The sequence below is a fragment of the Corythoichthys intestinalis genome, chromosome 21, assembly GCF_030265065.1.
Source record: "Corythoichthys intestinalis isolate RoL2023-P3 chromosome 21, ASM3026506v1, whole genome shotgun sequence".
NCBI lineage: Eukaryota > Metazoa > Chordata > Actinopteri > Syngnathiformes > Syngnathidae > Corythoichthys > Corythoichthys intestinalis.
Genome location: NC_080415.1, coordinates 38,582,773 through 38,602,335, shown reverse-complemented (window position 1 = coordinate 38,602,335; position 19,563 = coordinate 38,582,773). Strand labels below are relative to the sequence as shown.

The following is a 19,563-nucleotide window of genomic DNA, read 5'->3' as shown; positions in this document are numbered from 1 at the left end:
AAAAAAATGCAACATGTCAAAATTCATTTTGCCACATGGCCAAAAAAATGCCACATGGCAAAATCCATTTTCCCACATGGCAAGTACCACTTTTGAGTTTCACTGTCTCTTAACATTCTTGTAATTCATTTATATTGTAATTAAGTTAAACTAAACTAGTTTGTACATGCACTCACTTCCTGTTTTACGCTTCCTGCTGCAAAATAAAAGCATGCATCTCACAAAACCAAAGTCAGCATTTAAAAAAAAACAAAAAATAACGAGACTCAGGCGTTGAAAGTCGGGTCAGTCGTAACCTGTGGACTACCTGTGTATATATAGATATAATATAAACATATATTACGTTTTTATGATGCGAGAAATTAGTTTTACTTTTTACTTGTAACGTAAATTTTAAAGCAAGCACTTCTTCACTTTTACTTGACTAATTTTTTTTTAGATATGAACGGATGGATGAAAAAAGTCATCCAATTAGCCCATTGGGGTCCATGAATCGGCCCTGGGTGCAGAAATTGATACTGTATAAATTGTATAGTGTCGAGTAAATCTCCTGCTCCCACAGTGAATAAGAGCATCCCTACTGTAGTTTGCTCAGCCAACCCACACTGAACGCAAGCACCCCCACACTCATGCCTCCACACATTGCTCAGCATCCTTCTCCTTACAACCTCCTCCTCTACTGTATTTCCCTCTCTCACTCTCTCTCCATCTGAGTGTCGCTCAGAGCAGCGGAGCGGCATTACGTTGCACAGCGTGCAATTGCCGTGGCGTGTACGTGTCCGCGGCAGCGATTGTAGTGAACTCACAAAAACAAGGGAGAGCGAATGCAAAGGGAGATCTGTTGAGGCAGGACTGAACGGACTGAGAGAAAGAAACACTTCTGATCATCGTAAGTACTCTATCGTGTGTTCTGCGTTGTTATTCTTTATTCCCTTATTAGTGTGAGAGCTGTTTCCGAACTAACATATGCGGAGTATAAGCTGCTACTTTTTTCTTCTGCTTTGAACTCTGTGGTTTGTAGGCTAGGAAGTGCTGTATTTCTTTAGTAGGGTTGTCAAAAGTATCGAAAAGTATCGATACTGAATTGTTGTATCCGCATATTTGATTGCAAAAGTATGTGTTTTTGGACGACAGCAGGTCACAAGTAATTTGTTATTATGAGGTGAATTTGATTTTGCGCAACCAACTCCTGATGGTTACGGAAGATATTTTTGCTCGTTGGCTGCCATTGACGGCGCTGGACGTCCAATATATTTGCAGAGGGAGGGTTGGCAGCGAATGAACGATTGATGGAGTCTTAGAAGATTTCAAAGAGAAACTGTGCACCTTTAGTATTACAGTAGTACTTAGAAATTAGGGTTGGGCATCATTTGAAATTGAACGATTCCGGTTCCGATTCCATGTTTTGATTCCGGTTCCGAACAATTCTGGATTCCGATTCTTTTAAGAGGCAGGGTAAAAAAAATGTATAGTTTAAAAATGTATTAGTTTATATTAATGTCTTCTCGACTGTTTTTTTTATCATATGAATTTAAAATGTATTGTTATTACGGTATTATTATTTTATTATTATTTATTATTAATACAATTAATATGAAATTTATGAATTATATGAACTTCTCACAGGGCTATTTTTAAATTGTATATACAGTCCCTGACAAAAGTCTTGTCGCTTATCCATTTTGTAGAAACAATTGCTAATAACCTGACTTTTAATTATTCAATTGGTTTCAGAAATGGCTCATATGAAAGCTAAGACCCTCCCAAATGATGTTGAATGTACAAAAATATATTTGTTTCACTGAAAAAAGATGAAGACATAAAGGTCAAATTTTGGCAAGGCAAAAGTTTTGTCACCTACAGAAAGTAGTGTGAAAATTGAACAAAAAATGTACTTGAAATGCACAAATATGTTACATAACATAAACAAATTAAGTAGTGGTGCTGTGAGATCCAAATTTAATATTTTGTATGACTTCCATGGGCTCCGGCAAGGATTCATACAATTTCTTGATGAAGTCATCAGGAACATCAACGAAAACAGTCTTGCATGCCTCCCAGTGTTCATCAACATTCTTGGGTTTCGTCTTCCATGCTTCCTCTTTCATCCTGTTCATGCCTGGTGATTGGGCTGGCGAGTCCTGGAGGATCTTGATCTTCTTTGCCTTGAGGAACTTTGAGGTAGAGATTGAAGTTTGCGATGGAGCACCATCCTGTTGCAGAATTTGTCCCTTTTTATGGTTAGGAATGTAAGAGGCGGCTAAGATTTGTTGATATTTCAGACTATTTATCGCTCAGGGTGCAGACAGTTAAAAAACCGTGTGACATTTGCCAAGGCCCACAGCCTGTCAAAAGGATGGACACTGGAAAAGTTTCAAAAGGTGTATTTTTCAGATGAATCATCCATTGAATTACACCACAGTTGCTGCAAATATTGCAGGAGACCTACTGGAGCCGCATGGATCCGAGATTCACTCAGAAAACAGTGAAGTTTGGTGGTGGCAAAATCATGGTCTGGGGTTACATCCAGGATGGGGGTGTGCGAGAGATCTGCAGGGTGGAAGGCAACATAAATAGTCTGAAATATCAAAAAATTTTAGCTGCCTCTTACATTCCTAACCATAAAAAGGGACAAATTCTGCAGCAGGATGGTGCGCCATCGCATACTTCAATTTCTACCTCAAAGTTCCTCAAGGCAAAGAAGATCAAGATTGTCCAGGACTGGCCAGCCCAGTCACCAGACATGAACAGGATGAAAGAGGAAGCATGGAAGACGAAAGCCAAGAATGTTGATGAACTCTGGGAGGCATGCAAGGCTGCTTTCTTTGATGTTCCTGATGACTTCATCAATAAATTGTATGAATCCTTCCCGAAGCCCATGGAAGTCATACAAAATATGAAATTTGGATCTCACAGCACCACTACTTAATTCGCTTATGTTATGTAACCTATTTTTGTATTTGAAGCACATATTTTTGTTCAATTTTCACACTACTTTCTGTAGGCAACAAAACTTTTGTCTTTCCATGATTTGACCTTTATGCCTTCATGCAATGATAAATCTTTTTTCAGTGGAACAAATATATTTTTGTACATTCAACATCATTTGGGAGGGTCTTAGCTCTCACATGAGCCATTTCTGAAACCAATTGAATCATTAAAAGTCAGGTTATTTGCAATTGTTTCGACAAAATGGATAAGCGACAAGACTTTTGTCAGGGACTGTACATTGACACTTGAGTCTAATCAAATGATGTACAGTAGACGTGCTGGGGTCCACATTGTCGCGGACAGAAAGGTGGACGTAGATACACACGTCGTGGCAAATTGGGGACACTCGAAAGTTTTCAGGGCCAAATTTTCGGTCACATCTCTACTCCAGGACATTTGAAGTAAAGGGGGGGGTAGGCAGCGAAAACAAATACCTTGTGTTAGTACCGTAAATATACTGTATGTGTGAATGTGTCAAGTGGGGCTTCCCTCAAGAGAAGTATTTTGGTGGCACTAGTTTCCTTTGTTGGGATTGTCTTTTACAGCTGTTTATCAAAGGAGGCTTCCCAGCATGGAGATGCAGCGAGCGTGCAGAGCGATACTTATCTTTTTGATTTAAGACAGAATGTAACTTCTTCAGGGTGAAGGCATTGTCTGGTCTGGTGTATCCAGAGTCTGGCATTAAATCACTGCTGGGTGCTTAAAAATACAATACGAGAAAATGATATGATTGGGTGATGATATACTTTTCATTTTTGTGTGGCCAGGATAGCCGTGATGAATAAACGTCATTTTGTAATTGACACAAAACAATTGGTGATGAAACGTCCATCTAGTCTGATCAATATATACTGTATTGGCCCGAATATAAGACAGTGTTTTTTGCATAGAAATAAGACTGAAAAAGTGGGGGTCGTCTTATATTCGTGGTCTAGACATTATACCCATTCACGACGCTAGATGGCGCCAGATATCATTGAAGCGATGTTCTGTCATGACAGATCTCAGCTACTCTTTTTAGTTTAACCAGTTTGCATTATTTTATTGCAATGTTTTTCCTCATTCAGATTTGTTTCAAGGTTACAGTTAGACCTCACTTTGATGGTTAATGCAGTTTTTGGAATTTTGTTGTTTTATCACAATAGATGGGTTTATTTACATTTCAAAAACCACAGAAGCCATTCATCAGCGAATGTGATTGCACTTAAGTGTACGTATTTAAATGTTCAGATATCAAGATTTGAATGAGGCAAAATAACATGCTTTTTCTCTCAAATATATTGTTATATTCATTAGTTTCAGATGTACTGTAAGTATTTCCGTGATGAAAATTAATTTGGTGTTCAAAAAGTCTTTTTTCAAACTTAAGTCTTGAAAAAGAGGGGGTCGTCTTATAATCAGGGCCGTCTTATATTCGGGCCAATACGGTAAATTTAGTAGATTAAATTAGCCTAGTTTGCCAAACAAAAGTCTCCTAGCTTAAATGCTACAAATGCTAACATATGTACAAATCTCATAGCAAATTGCTCACGTATAACTCCGCAAACTGTAGCTCTAAACTTAATTGCAAATGCACACACATTTATTAGCTGAAACAACTTACAGCCTTATGTGGGCCAAACCAGAGCGCAGCTATCCTTTATCCATGTCAGACGTCTGAATCTGCTCTTGAGTCAAACAAGACGACAGTCCAGCCAGATCCAAACACTATCACCAGAGGGCAGTGTATCCTCTATCATGAATATGACATGTTCTGTCCTCACCAAACGTGAAGTTTTCTTAGCTTTACAGACAGCAAACAAGGCAATTGTGCTTTTTAAAGCTTTTTACTTCCTTCACTTTTGATAATTTGTAAGGCTGTACCACACATATGTACACTTATGTTCAAAACGACACGCATTTTAACAATAAAACACTTGACACAAAACAATTGGTGTTCAAATGTCTATCTAATCGGATCAATATGTAAATTTATTAAATCAAATTAGCCTAATTTGCCTAACAAAAGTCTGCTAGCTTAGATGCTATGAATGCTAAAGTATTTACAATTCTCATAGGAAATTGCTCACACATAACTCCGCAAACTGTAGCTCTAAACTTAATTACAAATGCATACACAAACATATATTAGCTGAAACAACTTGAGCCAAACCAGAGCGCAGCTTTGCTTTTTTCATATCAGATGCCTGAGTCTACTCCTGAGTCATACAAGACAATAGTCCAGCCAGACCCAAAGGCTGCCACCAGAGGGGAGTGTATCCTCCGTCATTAACTCATTCACTCCCAGCCATTTTCACCGGAGCAAGGCCTTCGCTCCCGGCCGTTTTACTGGATTTTGACAGATTTTGCAAGGCCCACAGAAAATTCTGTTCTATTGCTATATAAACATGGAACCCACCACAAGAAAGATTAGACTCTCTTCTTTTAGCAGAAAAGTAAGTTCATATCTTTTTCCATTCTTTAGAAATCCGCATTACAAAATAGCTTAGTTTGAGCAATTTTCCAATTTCTGATGAAAAAACGGAGAAATTAAGCTCTTTGTGAAAGCATACATTTCAAACATAACTTTGATTTTAACACAGCCATTTTTTGCTTTACTTACATCCCAAACATTTGAACAATATTTTCCTTTTACAAAATAACACAAACAACAAGACAAATAGAGCTTTTGATAGCAAATTAACAATTTAATTACACATAACTAAGTGAAACATGACCCTCTTGTGGCCGCGACATCCGGTTTAACTTTTCCCTCATCTTTGCCTGTCTCAAAAAGATAATTTTTTTTTGAGTCTCTGCGGCTCTGCTCACGAGCAGAACGTGCTCAACGACATCTATTGGTCCCGGTCGTTCTGCTCGATCGTCCAGCGGCTGGTATCCTGGGTGTCATACCGGTTGTTCTGCTCGGTCGTCCGCCGCCTGGCATCCATTAGGTCGTCTTCCGCCAGCGTCCCGGCATTGCAACTTGGCCTCTCGTTGCCGTTGAATAGGGTTGCGGGTCTTACCAAATGTGCTACTGCCCTCCAGTGGCCAGTTTTATTGCTTTAAAATGTATTTTCAGCTTTGTGCTTTGGACCTCAATTGAATCAGAAGCCAGAGATGTCTTTAAAAAAAAAAAGAAAAAAAAAAAAGAAAAATCGTAAAAATATACGTCTTTTGAACACTGAAACAATTAAAAATATATGTTCATATTTATACGTTTTTGGGAGCAAATGAGTTAAACAAAATTCAGTAGTTTTGGCCTTTTTAGTTTTCAAAGAGTTAATTCCGATTTACACGTAAATTCGAGTTGCATGGTCAGCATCGGAACGGAACTCGTTCGTAACCTGGGGTCTACCTGTCCTCACTGATACCTGAGATCAGTATTGTTGCAAAACTAGCTTCTTTTGAATGACGTGACCTTTTGTAAAGCATTTTACTGAGTCACCAACAAACATCTCATTTACACACAAACAGGCACACGCATTATTTCATTGCCAACAATAGAGGTAAAGAAATGACACAGATCATTATGAAAAACACCATGCTTCATCACCTACTCTTCAATTTCACTGTTTACACTATCATACAAGTTATTAACTTCACTAACACGAAAGAGCTTCACCCCATTAACCTTTCCGCAGTCTGTATTTTATTCTATCCCAATTGAAAGAATTCCCCACGATCGAATTTTCTCTCGCCCTTTCTCAACTTTACTTTTCGTGTCATGTAAGAGCCCTTTTAGGCGACAAATGAACCAACAACGCTTCCTCATATAGTACCCTAATTACAAAAAGGTCATTTGCTGAAGTCACGGCAATTCACCAACTCTACTCTTTCTTCACTCCTAGCACGTATTGACGTAACTAATGTCCGTGTTCAATGGCAGGCTTTTCCCTCTTGTCCTAATTTATGTCACCAGACTGCAGGTGGGACACACGCCTATAAATCTTGCACTGCAGACCACAAGCATCAATGTCCCAACACCTCTCACCTGCATTTAAGCATTTCTACTGACCACCATTTTAACCCTTACTAGATGAGTGGTCACTATAGTGGACAACTATTCAAAAGTTGGGCAAGTTAGTATTTTTGGTAATTGCAAAGCAGAGCAAAAACGATGCAGGCTCTCTTCCGATATCGCCCCTCACGTTAATGGCTGGGTTTTTCGACCAAAAACAGCCCGCATTTTTTTTCCAATGGCAAAAATATTTCAAATTTCAAAATGTTATCCTGTCCTATAGATTGATGGAATCTGACCTTTTAGCCAGACTGCTGGAATGAAGCCAGCTGGCGCAGCTTCAACGACCCGGGCCGGCGAGACAACTCGTCCAAAAGGCCAAACCCCGCCCGTTCACCTTAGTCCTAAACTCTTAGTCCTAAACTCCATGTTGAAAGCTGGAAGAAGGCTTTGAAGCACAAGTTTACAATTTATTGAGGTCGACAACGATCAAACGGCAAGGCTAAACAGAAACAGACTCAGGCAAAGAGGCAGACTCATTCCAAGGTCACCATATCACAAGTCAACAAAAGGTTCCTGAGAAAAATGACAAAAATTAGTCAAATATTGTCTTTTTGAAGGCTCTCGCGGGGCGGGCTGTGGGCAGAAGAAGGGTGTGTTTGGGCGTTGTTTAGGATTATTGTATGTTTGTGGATTGGACAGGAGGATTCAGGAGTTACTGTTGTCAGTGCAACGAGTGTTGTGGATTTTGCCACCTCAGCGCAACGTGAGTGCTGAGAGTTCACTTCTCGGTCGCAGGTTCCTCCTTATCGGATGTTCCTTGTCCAGACAAGATGTCCCGCCATCTGTTCTGGACTCTCCGGAAGAAATGATTACGGGAGTTGGTGGTGGAGACGTGGGCTTGTAGATGTCTTGCCTTGTCAGCGTCAATCTTGCTCAGTCATTTGCATGACGCACGCGTTGGGTTTCCGTGATAAGAAAGCGTCATGTATCTCTTATGCCCTATGTCAAATATATTCTGCTTGTTTTCTTAAGTGTGTTAGAGTAATACAGTTGATCGGTATATCCGAGAAAAGACACTATTCCCTGAATTATACATATATACTAGTATATGTATATATGTGTGTGTATATACTGTATATTCTATTTTATTTTTTTATCCAATTCACATACTGTAATTCACACATAAAGAAATTTAGGAAATCAAGATGAACAAAAATCGTCGATAGTTTTTGCCAAAAATGTGGCCAATAAACAGGAAATGCACTTTAATCAAAAGAAATTCATCCAAAATATACACGAAATGCCCCGAAATAGCAGGAAGTGACCAAAAGTCAACGGGAAGTGATGTGTAAATACCAATATACATAATTTATCATCATCAAAAAAATTCAGGAAATCAAGATGAACAAAAACTGTATACAGTTTTTGCCAAAAATATGGCGGGAAATGCCCTAAAATCAAAACGAAATCATCCAAAATAGACACGAAATGCCCCGGTATGTGCAGGAAGTGACCAAAAATCAACAGAAAGTGACGTATAAATACCAATAGACATAATTCATCATCATTAAAAAAATTCAGGAAACCAAGATGAGCAAAAATCGGATACAGTTTATGCCAAAAATGTGGCCAATGATCAGGAAATAAGCTAGAAATGCCCTTAAATCAAAAGGAAATCATTCAAAATATGCAAGAAATGACCAAAAATCAACAGGAAGTGACCTATAAGTACCTTTAAATCAACAAGAAAGATAAACTCATTGCACACCATTGATAACGATTCATTTAAATTCCAATTCATTTAAAACGGGAGGACTAACTGTCAATGCTCATCTTTCAGTGTCATTGACGGCACAAGGGCTGCAGCTATCGATTATTTTAGTAGTTGATTAATCGATGAACTAGCTAGATCGAATAATCGAGTAATCGGATAAGGAACATAAAAAATTTAAATACCTAATCTGAGCCTCAAACGGTATAAAAAGAAATAAATGAGGATCTAAGTACAACAAAAGAACAATTGGCTAACTTCCATAGCAAAAATTCGCTCTTATCTTCCCACAATGCTCTTAACAAATGGTTCAAATACATACTCCCACAAAAACTGCTAAATATAACGAGAAACTAGGGCTGTCAAAATTATTGCGTTAACGGGCGGTAATTATTTTTTTTAATTAATCGCGTTAAAATATTTAACGCAATTAACACACATGCCCCGCTCAAAGAGATTAAAATGACAGCACAGGGTCATGTGCACTTGTTACTTTTTTTGGAGTTTTGTCGCCCTCTGCTGGCGCTTGGGTGCAACTGATTTTATGACCATGACAATTGTGTAATTATTGACATCAACAATGTCGACCTACTAGTTTATTTTTTGGTTGAAAATTTTACAAATTTTATTAAAATGAAACATTAAGAGGGGTTTTAATATAAAATTTCTATAACTTGTACTAACATTTATCTTTTAAGAACTGCAAGTCTTTCTATCCATAGATCTCTTTTAACAGAATGTTAATGTTAATGCCATCTTGTTGATTTATTGTTATAATAAACAAATACAGTACTTATGTACAGTATGTTGAATGTATGTATACCCGTCTTGTGTCTTATCTTTCCATTCCAACAATAATTTACAGAAAAATATGGCATATTTTATAGATGGTTTGAATTGCGATTAATTACGATTAATTAATTTTTAAGCTGTAATTAACTCGATTAAAAATTTTAATTGTTTGACAGCCCTACTATAAACTAAATTACGAATGCATTAAACATGAGCTCAAACAGAAACTTTTGTTTGTCTTAACAGGGAGCAGCTGGATTCAGCCATGTGAAATGAGTTATATTTACTGTTGCCACTAGAGGGCAGTGTATCTACCCAAATCAATAAAACTAAATGCAAACACTTTCGAACAAAGCCACTTTAATTAAACGAATACTCAAAGCAGCGAAATTGAATCTTTTTTCTAATTGAATTACTCGCGTTAATCAATTATTCGTTGCAGCACTAGACGACACTAGGCGCCCAATTCATTTGGACTGGGAGATATGCATTTTGTATCTGATAGAGATGTCCCGACCGATGCCGATCGATCGGGTCCGATCACGTCATTTTCAAAGTATCGGAATCAGCAAAAAAATATAATAATAATATAATAATAATTAAATCGTTTTCTAATTGTATTTAACGTCACAGACGTAATATGTTACACTCATCCAGAGTCTTTAGTTTAGGCTTAAGGCAGGGTTATCAAATTTATCCAGTTAACGGCAGTAATTAATAAAAATTTTTTTTTTATCACGTTTAAATATTTAACGCAATTAACGCATGCGCTGCACGACCCACTCACGCATTGTCGCGTTCAATCTGTGATGGCGCCGTTTTACCTCTGTATAGAGCTAAAAGGCAGCATAAAATGAGTAGAGTGAATTTTGGCAGCCTTTGGAGCCTTTTTTTAATTGGCTAAAGCCTTACAATCCCTCTCCCTATGATTAAAAATATCATGGGAAGCAACGTAGGGAAGAAAGGTAGTAATTGATCTTTTTCTTAACACCCTATGTTATTTCCCAACGCAGAGAGATATATCAATTGGTGGCACTACGCACAGTCATGGTTGCACTTCCCATCAAGCATTTGGGCAGAACAGTTAAATGGCTACAGTATCATTTACTGAAAGCTCAACAAATACACTAGATGGCAATATTTAGTCACAATATACAAAGTCACATTTATCCTTTAAGAATTACAAGTCTTTCTATCCGTGGATCCCTCTCACAGAAAGAATGTTAATCATGTAAATGCCATCTTGAGGATTTATTGTCATAATAAACAAATACAGTACTTACTGTATGTACTGTATGTTGAATGTATATATTCGTCCGAGTTTTATTCATTTTTTTCTTAATGCATTGCCAAAATGTATATATGATCGGGAAAAATTATCGGGAATGATTGGAATTGAATCGGGAGCAAAAAAAAAAAGCAATGGGATCGGGAAATATCGGGATCGGCAGATACTCAAACTAAAACGATCGGGATCGGATCGGGAGCAAAAAAACATGATCGGAACAACCCTAGTATTTGATATATCCACTGATCTATTGTTCTGTCAATTATTAAATATTTGGTCTTTTTTTTTTTTTTTTGTTGAACTCTCAAGCTTGTCCTCATCCTTGTCCTTCTCCTTCCATCGCTATTTTTGCATCATCCACATCCGCGAACCTAAATACCGCCCGCTGGCCCCGCAAAACCCCTACCCACAGTTCCAGACCGATTTGCCTCGCTCGATGACGGGGCATTTGACAGGCCTGCTGCAGGAAGATAGCGTGATTGAATGCGAGTCCCCGGGGAGGGAGGACGGGGGTAAAAAAAAAAGTGGCATTAGCGAATGGAGAAGGGTTTGCACCAGCAATCGCTGAGGAGAGGGTGTGTGTGTGTGTGTGGGATCCTTAGGGAAGGGAAATCCAGACACGGAGCTTAGAGTGAGCTGAGAAGAGGGTAGGAAAAAGTCAGTTGAAAGGGTTAATAGTGCTTGATATTTTCAAAAGAATACTGAGATGATTTTTGGTCATGATGATGAGAAATTTGATTACAACTCAAATTGTGTTCCATGATACCATTTTTTGCGATGCTGTGATAGATAAATATGACTCTTTCATTTTATAATTGGAAGGACAACATTTAGCAAGACGTTTGAAATTTCTGAGAAGGAATAAAATTTAGTGCTGGAAAAAAATTTAATTGGTTTTGGTTGATTATTCCGGTATAAAATTCGGGGGCGGAACGGCGCTTTGATCCTTGAAGGAAAAGTCGATTATTCCTTGTTTCAGGTTGTTTTTTTTTCTTATAACGAACAGGAGATGATGACACAGAATTCAGGAGTAGAACAAAGAATTTACACTTGGAACAAACACAAAAGACATCACAGTCCGGTGCCTCTCAGCTCCTATACTTTTTCTTACTTCCCCCTTGGGGGAGGGTTAACTTCCCCTAAAGACTTGCTTGGAATGTGCAACCCCCAGCCCCTGATCAGATTACATACACTGGTAAGAGGACAAAGGGCCTGTGGGAATATTGGAAGAAAAGCAAATTGGCTGCTCCCACATATGATTATTGTGAATTAATTGAAATATAGTTCTACATCCTGAAAATATAGCAGCAACTGTCAAACGTCCATGTTAAAAACAAAACAAAACAAAACAAACAAACAAAAAAAAAACTGGCAGGCTGCCACAAACACACATAGCAAGAAAACAACTACTAGTTCTAATATCTGATAGTTAGCTAACTAATAGTTAGCTCTGATTAGTTCAAGTGCACATGTTTGTAGGACAAAAAAAAAAAAAAAGCACAAGCTAGTTGAATTAATGCGATTAAAAAGGGGAATGCAAGGGAAAATTTAACCGATTTTTAAGTGAAAAGACAGAGTTGAAGAGGGTTATTTTATTTTATTTTATTTGCTCTGTTGGGGAGGTTCAGGACATCTTTCATGTTATAAATTCTGATCGCAGAACTTATGAACAGAAAATTCAGATTTTTTTTCATTTAAAAGCTTTTTGTGGTCCTTAAGGTGCATACGATAGGATTAAAAAAAAAGTCTTGAATAGCATTATTATGTGATTTAGAATCCAATTTTGAGACGATTCAACTGTAAACAACAATTTGGCAAAGTGCAGATAACGAGAAACTAGTCTTTTAATCTGCCATTTAGCCCCGCCTGCCATTATAGCACTATAGCGTCCCCAAATGGAGGATGACGTCAACTGGGTCATGATTTCATCCGATTTAGAATTCGGCCCATTGAGGGGGAATTATATGGAGGTAGATTTGTGTCTTTATTACTATTCTATTACTATCAAAAAAAAAGTTGCTTCAATCAAATAAAAAGTTGCTTCAATCAAAATATATATTTTCAATTGAAGAAAAAGTCACTTCAATCAAAAAAAATGTGTTTGAATGCAAAAATAAATTTGAAACTCAAAAAGATATATTTGAAAACAATTTTTCTTTGATTAAATTTTTTTTTTTTTTTTTTAAATTTAAGTCAAGTTTTTTTTTTTTGATTGAAACAACATTTTTGATTGAAGTCATGTAATTTTGCGTTTGGACCACATTTTGGACATTCAATCAAAAAATAAGTTGCTTCAAACAAAAAAAAAAATATTTTCAAAAGAAAAATCACTTCAATCAAAAATTTTTAAAAATTCAATCGTAGAAAAACAGGTTTGAATGTGAAAAAATATTTGAGACTCAGAAATTCGCATTTGAACACTATTTTTCATTCAAACTGTTTTCTTTGATCGAAGCAATCCTTTTGGTGTTTGAGCCATAGTAGGGGTAGGACATTTGTGTCTAAATCATTCAATCGTAATAAACGTTGCTTTAATCAAAAAACTATTTTAATCAAAGAAAAAAAATCATATGCAAAAATATATATTTTTTGAAAATATATTTTATTTGAAATATATATATTTTTTATTGAAGTGTCACTTTTTTTGAAAAGCAAAAAGTTTTAAACTTTTTTTTTTTAATGGAAAAAGTTTTGAACACACTTTTTTTTTTGAAGTGGAAAAAGTTTTGAAGGCACTTTCTTTCCGATTGAATCAGTTTGACACAAAGATTCAACTTCAGCGCTAGTTCCGGTGTGTTTGAGTGGCACGTGACTACGCCAATAGCATAAAAGTATGATGCAAGAATAATGGCCACCAGGGCTCCATCCAGCCATCGGACTCTGCTGGAGTCCAAGCCCAATATAGGGCAAAATAAAATAAAGTAAAAAAATTTTCAATCAAAGAATAAACTAGTAGCTCGCCATTGTTGATGTCAATAATAATTATGGTGCTGAAACCCGTAAAATCAGTCACAATGAAACGCCAGCAGAGGGCGGCAAAACACCAAAAAACACAAGTAACAAGGGGAGATGACACTTTGCTGTCATTTTAACCTGTTTGAGCGGGGCATGTTCGTTAAATGCGTCAAATATTTTAACGTGATTACTTTAAAAAAAATTAATTACCGCCCGTTAACGCACTAATTTTGACAGCCCTAACTGCAATAAAATAATACAAACTGGTTAAACTTGAGAGTAGCTGAGATCTGTCACGACAGAACATCGCTTCAATGATATCTGGCGCCATCTAGCGTCGTAAATGGGTATAATGTCTATATTGCGAATATAAGACGACCCCCACTTTTTCAGTCTAATTTCAATGCGAAAAAACACCGTCTTATATTCGGGCCAATACGGCAGGTAAAATTGAGGTCTTGCATTTGGATGTGAGGAAATAAGGGAAAAAAAAATTAGGAGTTGGAGGTTATTTGACTTTGTTGACTTTTCTGTCATCCCGGTGGGATGTGTTACTTTTCTTGTACTTTGAAAGGATTCGCCTCCATGCTTGTCAATCACGGCCCATGTGTCCAGCTGCTTGTATGTTTTGGCGACAGGTTGGAAAAATGACATTTCCCTGCTTAAATCCATAGAGATCAGGAAACTCGCCCAACCGTTGCACATGCCAGCCAGAAATAAACCAGACGCGAGACTTCAAAATACCGAACTCATTGTCACGTCTTCTTTCTTCTCATCACCTTTCTGCGTAGTTATTTATTTTTTTACATTGCATATATGTATGTATACACCATCATTTTCTATGTCTGCTTACCTTATTCTCCTTTTATTCTTCCTCCTCCCATCCATCAGCTTACCTCCAATCATCCCTGGTGCACCTGACAGCTAAGCAGGGGGAGGGAGAGAGAGAGTCATGCAGGAGAAACGGTGTGTGTATCTGTCCGCACATGTGTGTGTAAAAGGGAAGCGTCTTCATATTCTTGTAAGGGGGCCTGGACATTGACAGCTATGGGAAAGGACAGCTGACCCTTCCTCTTGTGAGAAAGAAGGAGAGAAAGAGTTGACAGGGCTGGAAGGAATAGAGAGTGGATGAGATACACTTGAACGCTATCAAAAGTCTATTTAATTTTATAGTCTTCAGCTACATTTTTGTCTCCTTGAGTAGTATGGACTATTTTGACATTTAGCCTTGGCTTGATATAAATGAGATTAATTTGTTGTGAGTGTTATTTACCTGCTAGGAAGTAACCATTTCATTTAAATGTTTTAGAAGTACAGTCCCTGACAAAAAAAAAAATATTATGTGATGCCTTGTGATCTAGATTGTAACAACTTGTTATTGTTTTTCACCTTGGGTTCCATAGTTAGGAGGGAAACTCAAGAGATAACTTGTTTTGCACCATAGTACGCGCTTGGGTTGCATAGTTAGGAGGGAATCTCACGAGATAACTTAAATAGATTCTATTTTAACCGCTGGGAGCCTCAAATGGGGGGGAATCTCATATCCTTGGGGGAGGGTGTCTCACGAGTTCGGGTGGTGCGTTTTCGTGGGGCCGAGGGGTGGCCACCCGCGTCCCTGCGTCAGACGTGCCTATAAGAGTCGGGAGATTCCCCAACCCCCCCCAAAATCTGCCAGAGGATTACGTACGGGTCACTTGGCTTTGTTCCTTTGCCGGAGTGTTGGCTCCCCGCTCATTTGTCAACGGTAAGCAATTTTCATTGTTAAGGAACAGTTTGTTGTGCTGTAACAGTAACGCGGGGATTCTGGGATTGACAAACTAGATCTAACGTCATCTTTACCACTTGTTCTTGTTTTGATGTGTTTGCTTGCTCTTGAGGGATTGTAATCAATAAACTTCATTTATTTGCAATTTCTAATAAATAAATATTTCGCAAAAGTGTGCCCGTTGCTGACTCACTGCGAACCCGGAAATTTCGGAAAACATGCATTAAGACCTGCGGTATGAACGTAGCCTAAGTTGCACCCAGCTTATACTCTCCTTGCTGTGAATGCACACTTTCCTCCATCAATGCAGTTTTTAGTGACTGCTTGATCCGTTCATTTATGAGGTAATGGGCAAAAGCGTTTTTCCTTGCCGTGAAGTCATCATTTTGTGCGGAGGGTACTCATGATAAAAAGAAGCTTTTTCAAAAATGTTTGCCAGTGTGAAAGTGCTCGACTCTGTCGTGTCAAGGTTGCTATTAACAACTCTTTACAAAGAGATGGAGCAGAAGCATTACAAGCTCTGTCAGCCCGCAGACAGAGTCGGAGTGGTGGGAGAAATGTACATGTGATTTTGTTCTTGAAGAACACTCACACGTATCCTGATTTGAGAAATGGCTAGGTTCACTTGAAGGTCAGAAGCATGTTGCTTAGCTACACTTGAAATGGAAAATGTTCAACTTAGTTGGGGATTAGAGAATTAGCTCTGACATCCCCCATTAATGTCTAATACCTACAAGTCTAACCTTTTTGTGGAGACATTTCATCTCACGGTGGAATCTGCTTAAGGCAACGTGGGTGTTGTCTAGGGGTGTTACAACATATTGAAATGGTGATGTATCGTGATTAGGGCTGTCAAAATTATCGCGTTAACGGGCGTTAATTAATTTTTTAAATTAATCACGTTAAAATATTTGACGCAATTAACGCACTAGGCCCGCTCAGACAGATTTAAATGTCAGTACAGTGAAAGGCCAACTTGTTAATTGTGTTTTATGGAGTTTTTCCGCCCTCTGCTGGCGCTTGGGTGTGACTTGCATATGTTATGTGGCGTAATGTCGTCCTCTGCTGGCGATTCAGTGCAGCTGATTATTTGGGTTTCGGCGCGCTTTTCTGACGTGATTATATGTCGACGCAAACTCACACTAATAGACAGTGCTCTTCAGACCAGCTAACGTTCGCATCCAGTATTCAGTGGCAGTTCTCATAGCCCCATCACACTGTTTGTGTCTAATACATGCATCACTTGTGAGTTATATTCCTCCTTTGTTTATATTCATGAGCATTAGATAGTTATTGATGATGTGTATTTGAATTTGTTCACATATACTGTATGGTGAAATGCAGTTACATTGTTAGATGCTTGTGAGCTAATTGGCTAGTGCTACTGCTCAAATGGACACGTGTGTGTACATTTTATATTATTTTGTGATTTATGCAAGTTATTGACACATTGCCTTGTTATTTTCAGTTTTACAAAAATACAAGAAACGTGCTCCTGTCAAAAAGAGATGACTTCAGTAAAGCCCATGCAACTTTGCCACACCGTCTGATTTCTTTTTGGAACTTATGTTCGCTATCTGTCAATTTGTGTACTCACACACATTGAGGACAGAATAGGGCTACTAGTTTATTTTTTGATTGAAAATTTTACAAATTTTATTAAAACGAAAACATTAAGAGGCGTTTTAATATAACATTTCTATAACTTGTACTAATATTCATCTTTTAAGAACTACAAGTCTTTCTATCCATGAATCACTTTAACAGAATGTTAATAATGTTAATGCCATCTTGTTGATTTATTGTTATAATAAACAAATACAGTCCTTATGTACCGTATGTTGAATGTATATATCCATCTTGTCTTTTCTTTCCATTCCAACAATAATTTACAGAAAAATATGGCATATTTTATAGATGGTTTGAATTGCGATTAATTGCGATTAATTACGATTAATTAATTTTTAAGCTGTAATTAACTCGATTAAAAATTTTAATCGTTTGACAGCCCTAATCGTGATACTTTGTATCCCGAAAACTTCTTGATTTGCTCCTTGATATCCCGTTTTAAAAGGTGTCAGAGTCTAAAGAAGCAGTTTCTGAATAAGAGCGGAAATTTCCACTACCAGAAAAAAGCAAAGAGTGTACAATAAACGATATGGAGAGAATAGAAAAACTAAAAAGAATAATTCAGTAAATATGCATAAAATATGCAAGTGTGTGCATAATGCAAAAGTACCCATCTGGGAGCCCTTGACCTTCATTGGCTCCCTGCCTCTCCTCCATGTGGCCTTGATTGGCAGTTTGACCTCAGCTCAAAGTACCTCAGCAGCCAATTTCGGGTCACCCTGCTGACCTCACTTGATAACAGTGAAAGGTTTTGATTGGTCAATTCCGTTTGTGCATATCTGCTAAAACTTTTTGAGATACCTGTACAGTGGTACCTCTACATATGAATTTAATTCGTTCCAAGACCTGGTTCCTAAGTCGAAATGGTCGAATGTCGAGCAAGGATTTCCCCATAAGAATACATTATAATTCGATGAATTCGTTCCACAGCCCAAAAACCTATGCTAAATCTTTAATAAATACTGAAGGTACAATTACTAATAGCAATTACACATACCAAAACCCATAAATTATTAAATGCAAATTGGAATAATAATAATATACAGTGGTACCTTGACATATGATGGCATTGACATCCGATCCTTTCAACATCCGACGTAACAATGCGTTCAACTATAGCCATGCCAGAACCACTTTAAAATCATTTTCGATTCCAATCATTGGGGCCCGCCTCTGGAATGGTTTAGACCCTGCACTAACTAACACGGGGACCTTAGCAGCCTTTAAGAAGAAATATAAAGAACTTACTCTACACCGTTATAGAGTCTGACCTCTAGCATGGATAAGAACTGTTCAAGGTTCAAATCAGGGCATTCAGCCGGACACACAAACACTACTTAGTAAAAGTGCACGATATCCATTTTTTGATATTGATGCCGATATCGATAGCTTTCTGCTCCTCAAGGCTGATACCGATACGATAACCGATAATGTATATATAATTTTTCAATGTATAGTCTATCGTAGTATACCTGAGTTTTTGAACACCTGTAGGGGGAAAAAAACTAGTGGTGGATTCCGCATAAATTTGCTTTTGACCTGACCAGAATTTTAATGATGACGTGAACATTATTATAATGAACAAAACAAAGAACAGTTTTGACTTCAAATAAAGTGCCCATATTATTTTTTTCAGTCAATATCATTGACAAGGTGTTCTCCTGAACATTGAGCACTGATCTAAAACAAACATAAGATAGCAGATAAAACATTTGGTGCAACAGGAGAGGAGACTTGTCATCTTGGTCCATGAAACAACTTTCTTAACCTGGCAATTAAAGGACAGCAAGCCCATCAATAACCAAAAGGCCTCTCAGAAAGAAGTGCCATCGTAAGGTTTTTAACTCAGTGAAGGAAAAATACGGCCTTTAAAACGGTAACAAAACTTTGCATACTGACAAAACAGGAGTGGAAACAAACCCACACATCCCAATCCACCGACATGTGCCAAAAATATTATTAATAGGACCGATAATATATAATGTTATTGGATTTATTGGGATGATGTCATAATTCCTATTATCGGACCGATAATTATCGTGCACCTCTACTACTTAGTGTTCCCGTAACAAAAAGTGGAGGAGAAGGAGAGACAAAAGATAAACTAAGACATAACATGCCTGAATAATCAGCTCTGTCACAACGACAGAACATCAGATGTTATTCATCTGCTGACATATGAGAATGCTGTCTCGTTGGGATTAATTCTGTACCAATTTTATGCGTCATGGAACTGGTCAGTTGGTCTCTAAGTACCTTGGACAAGATTTTCTCAACAATGCGACCTACATCGAGCCAACGCCCATGTCCGGCCAACACTTTCTCGTCTGGATTTACGGAGGATAGCTGGGGGAGATTGAGGCCCATATGTTTGACCGCGCTTGACATTGAGGATGTCGACGATGTTTACGTGTTCAGCACACTGTTGT

The 19,563-nt window shown here is 37.8% G+C and overlaps 1 protein-coding gene across 9 annotated transcripts in view; it reads left to right on the top strand.

Annotated features, from left to right (window-relative positions):
* The first annotated feature begins 739 nt into the window (after nucleotides 1–739).
* Nucleotides 740–19,563, top strand: part of rbfox3a (RNA binding fox-1 homolog 3a) — a 597,184-nt gene continuing 578,360 nt past the window's right edge. For 7 of the 9 annotated variants that reach the window (XM_057825678.1, XM_057825683.1, XM_057825684.1 and 4 more), the window contains exon 1: nucleotides 740–889. The gene's annotated coding sequence lies outside the window, so the exon portion shown is untranslated. The remainder of the gene's footprint in view (nucleotides 890–19,563) is intronic. The other 2 variants (XM_057825682.1, XM_057825681.1) reach the window with 1 other exon arrangement.